This window comes from Mesoplodon mirus, assembly GCF_964341445.2.
Source record: "Mesoplodon mirus genome assembly, chromosome: X".
In the NCBI taxonomy this organism is placed as follows: Eukaryota; Metazoa; Chordata; class Mammalia; order Artiodactyla; family Ziphiidae; genus Mesoplodon; species Mesoplodon mirus.
In genome coordinates this window covers 43,817,649-43,823,443 of record NC_138981.1, presented here as the reverse complement: position 1 = coordinate 43,823,443, position 5,795 = coordinate 43,817,649, and positions in this window count along the sequence as shown.

Here is a 5,795-nt window from a genome sequence, read left to right as displayed (position 1 = left end):
TTAATTTCGCACACGATCACACAAGAGCTGTGCGACTGTGGTCTACTTACTCTCAACAAGGTGCAGCTATGGATCTGCAGATACTTTGTCCATGAGCAGCGGTGCCGAGCGAGGAACATGGCTGCGCCAAGGAGTTCCACCATGAGGGCCGCCATCATAGCATCCATTCCGTACAGTGGGCTGTTCCATAGGCAACAGAGGGGGGGTGTCGTTCATGGGTAGAAACTTTCTGAAGACAAGCTTCCAGGAGAAGCTGGTCTTTGGAACCGAGTTCTATAGGTTTGTGCAAAGTTTACAGAAGCAGAGGTGCCAAACCCCAACCACGGGGGAAGGGGAGATGTGTCCCGATCTTCAAGGGAGATACCACTGGGAAGATGGGGGAAAAGTCCCTCCTGGGCGATACCACTGTAGAAGAGAGGGGAGGAGTCAAGGTGGTACAGTCTCCTTCTGACGGACTGTGGAACTGATGTGGAGGGGTCTTTAATCCCCTATCTCCATTACCCCACTGAAATGATAGTAGGTAAGAATAATAATACTAGCCTTTGATATGGACAGCTAATGTTTTTCAGCAAATTATCAATAGAAAAATATTTAGAAAACATTTTAAGCACACTTTCGATGAAAATGCATCTCCAAGACATGCCCCCAGCACCTGCTGTCAACCAGGTTAGCCTCTCTTATATAGAAATTCAGGAGCTGCTACTGACTCTTGGGAGAGAAGAGAATTCTGGGTGTTCACCTCTGAACTCCTATACACAGTCTTTAAAATCTAGTCCTAGTATACCCTCCTGCAGGGAGCCTACTCTGACAAGAGGTAAAGAGCTATTTTCCCTGCGTAAGGTGTTTCCAACCCAGCAAGACCCTGGCTAAGCTTGAGTATGGATTGCTGGGTACCCTGAGGACATTCATTTCCTTTCTCTGGACCTCAGCTCAACAATCTGGAGAGCTAGAATGTTAGCCTCTCAGATTATCCCATTTTCTCTGTCTCCCCAGCAGTATTTATGAACTGGATGAAAGACAGAATGGCAAATATGAGAATATTGTTGTAACACACGCACATCGACATAAATTGCCAAAACTTATTATTGTTGTGACTTCTGGTCAACCTCTCAAATCCTAGACCCTGTTTACTTCCATCATCAATGCCTCTCTGAGCTGATCTCAAACCTGAACCTTTCTTAACTCCACCAACACCTATGTTGCATTTTTCTGATCTGGCTTCATGTTCTCTATTAATGATTCAAGCATCAATGTTCTTGTATTTTGACTTTTGAAAATATTGCACTAAAATGTTATTTGTTTTGATTACTGAGTTTTTTGGTGCCCCCTTAAATTTTGCACTTTGAAGTGAGTGTCTCTCTTGCCTTACCCTAGTCCCAGAAAACTTGTTCTCTAAAATCATAGACGATCAGAAACTTTGTTAATTGAAATTATGTCAGTAAGAATAAAACAGCCCACTCTTGCCTGGAGGATCCAAGTCACTTTGACACAGAGAAGCAGACTCGATTTCCAACACAGGTTCAGAGCTTCAAATAAGGGGTATCTGAAGCAAACATGTCACATCTATTTTTTTAACTTTTTATTTTATATTGGAGTATAGCTGATTAACAATGTTGTGACAGTTTCAGGTGCACAGCAAAGGGACTCAGCCTTGCATATACACGTATCCGTTCTTCCCCAAACTACCCTCCCATCCAGGCTGTCACATAACATTGAGCAGAGTTCCCTGTGCTATACAGTAGGTCCTTGTTGGTTATCCATTTAAAATATAGCAGTGTGTACATGCTGATCCCAAACTCCCTAACTATCCCTCCCCGCCATGCTTAGACTGAACCCTTATGCTTTTAAAAGTAAAATCAGAAGGCAAGGGTGTAGGGGAATAATTTTCCAATACTGTTCTTATAAACTCTTCTTTGAAATAAAGGAGGCTTTTCCTGTTCACAAGATTATTTGTGAGTTGCAATTTTTCCCTCTATTCCCCCATTCAGTCTAGGTTGCCACAATCAGACAGACAGAAAGCAGAAGGACACTTTTTTCTTGCATCTGTAGTGGAAACCTTAGCAGACAGTATGTCACATCTTTTTTTAATTTAGCGTTTCTAAATAAAAAGGACCCTGGATCCACCTCACAGTCCAGACTTGACATTGACTCTTTTACATACCAACCTACTTTGCTTTGGGCTAATCAGTACACTGCTTCATTTAAATTTTAACTGAACTCCACTCTTCCCCAACATCCTGTAGTACAGTAAGTCCCCTACATACAACCTTCAGGTTGCGAACTTTCGAAGATGTTGACGTGCGTTCACATGTCCAATCACGTAAATTAGCTCACATGTCTGGTGTACATTGTCATGTGTGTGCATCCTCTATAAGTGGTTGTGCTTTTACGTACTTTACAATACCATACTGTATACAGTACAGTAGTACAGCATCTTTATTTCAAGCCCAGGCTGTCCGGAAGCAAGTGTAAAAGCAGCAATGATGTAGCTGGTACTGCTGAAGAACCGAAGAGATTCACGATGCAGGAAATGACAAGGGGATTTTCTTTATTTGAAGAGGCACTGTTAGTTTTTGAGGCACAGGACCTGAACATAGAATGGTACACGAAGGTTGCAGCAGCCGTTCAGAATGCAATCCAGTGCTACCGTGTCATCTATGACAAAAAAAAGAGGCTAGATAGAACTGAATCCAGCAAGGAACCAAAACCTGTGCCATCAACGTCAGGCGTGAGTGAAATGGCAGCTTGCCCTCCATCTCTCATTGCTGAGGATACTTCAGCTCTACCATCTCCCACCTCCTCTCCCTCCTCCAGTCAGTAACTCTTCTTGCCTGTTCACTCGATGCCAGCCCCTGTATGCCAGCTGTTGTACTGTACTACTGTACTTTTCAAGGTCCTGTACTGTAAGATTAAAAAGGTTTTCTTTATTTTTTGTTTGTTTTTTATGTATTATTTGTGTGAAAAGTATTATAAACCTATTACAGTACTGTCCTATACAGCCAATTGTGTTAGTTGGGTACCTAGGCTAACTTTGTTGGGCTTATGAACAAATTGGACTTACAAACGCGCTCTCAGAATGGAACTTGTTCGTACGTAGGGGACTTACCATAATCCTATTTCTTCCTTTGTTTGGTGAGACTAGGGTGGTCAACCATACCTGTTTGCCCAGGACTGAGGTGTTTATTGGAACAAGGGAACTTCAGTGCTAAAATCAGGAAAGTCCCAGGCAAAACTAAAACAAGTTGGCCATCCTAAGTGAGATCCTCCACAATTCCTACGGTGTGTGGTCTCCCTTGCTGCAGCAAGTTAAAACTCATTTCTGGGCTCCCCTGGTGGCGCAGTGGTTAAGAATCCACCTACCAATGCAGGGGACATGGATTCGAGCCCAGGTCCGGGAAGATCCCACATGCCGCGGAGCAACTAAACCCATGTGCCACAGCTACGGAGCCTGCCCTCTAGAGTCCGCAAGCCACAACTGCTGAGCCTGCGTGCCACAACTACTGAAGCCCATGAGCCTAGAGCCTGTGCTCCACAAGAGAAGCTTACCGCAATGTGAAGCTCGCGCACTGCAATGAAGAGTAGCCCCTGCTTGCCGCAACTAAAGCCCACACGCAGCAACGAAGACCCAACACAGATGAAAATAAATAAATAGATAGATAGATAGATAGATAGATAGATAAATAAATAACTTGTTTTTAAAAAATCCATTTCTGTCCAACTATGGATGTGACCCTTGTGGTCTTTATCAGATGGACTTTATTAAGGTCATTAATGTTGGAAGGTTCACAGATGTCGAGTTTGAGATCAGTCCTAGTATGCATTGATGGTGGAAAAATTAACAGGCCTGGGTTCAAGCCCCAGATCAGAGAGACATTGATGGAGGAATAGTTAATTAAAGGCTGAATGCTAAAAGATACGAGAAAGGCATTGATGGTGGAAGAATTATCAGAGCTGTAGATTACAGGTCAGACTAGAGCAGTACTGATAGGGTTGAAATTTGGTCCAAAGGTAGTAGAAATGTTATTACAGGAGCCTGGATTTTAGATTTTGACAAGAGAGTCATTGATGGTTGGTCAGATAACAAATGACCAAATTCAAGGTCCTACCATATGAGCAGTGGTGGTGGAGGAGTTAATGGAAGCCAGCAATTTTAGCTCTCTTGTCTAAACCAAGTCTGAGGGGTTGTAGATAGATGGTACGGCTGTCCAGTGGCTGTGTACGAAAGGTGGGATCTAGTTTCTGGTGGCCAATGGGATGAAGCAGCAGCCTGTTACTAGGAGGAAGCCCCTGTTGCTATGTGCAGAGTGAGAGAGGCAGGGTCTAGCCTGAGTTGCTACAGACAAATAGTTAGCCAATGACTGCAGAAATTGGGCTTTAGCTTCTTCAGCCTATAGTAAACTGATGCTAGGTAGTAACCCCCACGGCCATGTGAAAGAAGGCAGCCAAAGTGACACCTGAGAGGCTGTAGACAAAAGGCACAGTTAACCAATGGCTGAGTAAGAATGGGGCTCTGGCCTCCCTAGGTATATGAGCATTCCTGGTCTGTAAATCAGTGAGGTCCTCATTGTCCAGTGCTGGGAGGCGGCAGTGCATAGCCTGCGGGGGTGCAGATAGATGACACAGCTGTGTGAGGGAAGCGGAAGTGGGTGGGAGCAAAGGCTTGAGGTTGCTTTGGGCAGGTGGCGCAGCTGGCCAATGGCTCTGTGTGGGAGGCAGACTTTAGTCTCCCTGACTAATGAAATGCAAACATCTCTGTTACTATGTAGAAATAACTTTGCTCTTCCAAATTCTATGTATATGTATAGCTGATTCACTTTGTTATAAAGCAGAAACTAACACACCATTGTAAAGCAACTGTACTCCAATAAAGGTGTTCAAAAAAAAAAAAAGAATGAAACTTCTTACTCCTGCCTGGAGAATCTAAATCACTTTGACACAGAGCAGCAGCCTGGGGATTACCCTGGTGGTCCAGTGGTTAGGACTTGGTGCTTTCACTTCCGTGTCCCAGGTTCAATCCCTGGTCAGGGAACTAAGATCCTGCAAGCTGCTCAACGTGGCCAAAAAACCAAACTAATACAAACAAACAACCAGAGCATCAGCCTCAATTTCCAACACAGGTGGAAAAGGAGGAGGAAACTTAGCATGAGGTGCTGCAGACAGATGACACAGTAAAGAAAAAGAAACAAATGAAATTAACTTTAATAATATATTTAAACTACATATCCAAAACATTATCATTTCAACATGTAATCAATTCTTTAAATTATTAATGAGATATTTGGCATTCTTTTTGTTGTAGTAAGCCTGTGAAATCAGATGTGTATTTTACATTTACAACACATCTCAATTTGAATGCTAAATTTTCATCAGAAATACTTGATTTATATGTAGACTTCATAAAATTTACAGATGAAAATGTAGATTAGGGACTTCCCTGGTGGTCCAGTGGTAAAGACTCCATACTCCCAATGCAAGGGACCTGGGTTCGATCCCTGATCAGGGAACTAGGTCCCACATGCCGCAACTAAAACCTGGCACAGCCAAATAAATAAATAAATAAATAATCTTTTTTAAAAAAGAAAATGTAGATTAATATTCACAGGTTGTTTCAAACATACTTTAAAAGTTTTCCAATAACTGAACTGAGTATCTATTTTTTTCAGCAGAAGAAATGTCTAATATTACCAAAATGTATAACATTACATTTAGAACAGTTTTTCTTTCAGATGGCAGCTAGATATTTGAAAGGCTTGCCAGGGAAAGGTTGTGACTCTCAATATGTGGTCAATGGGGAC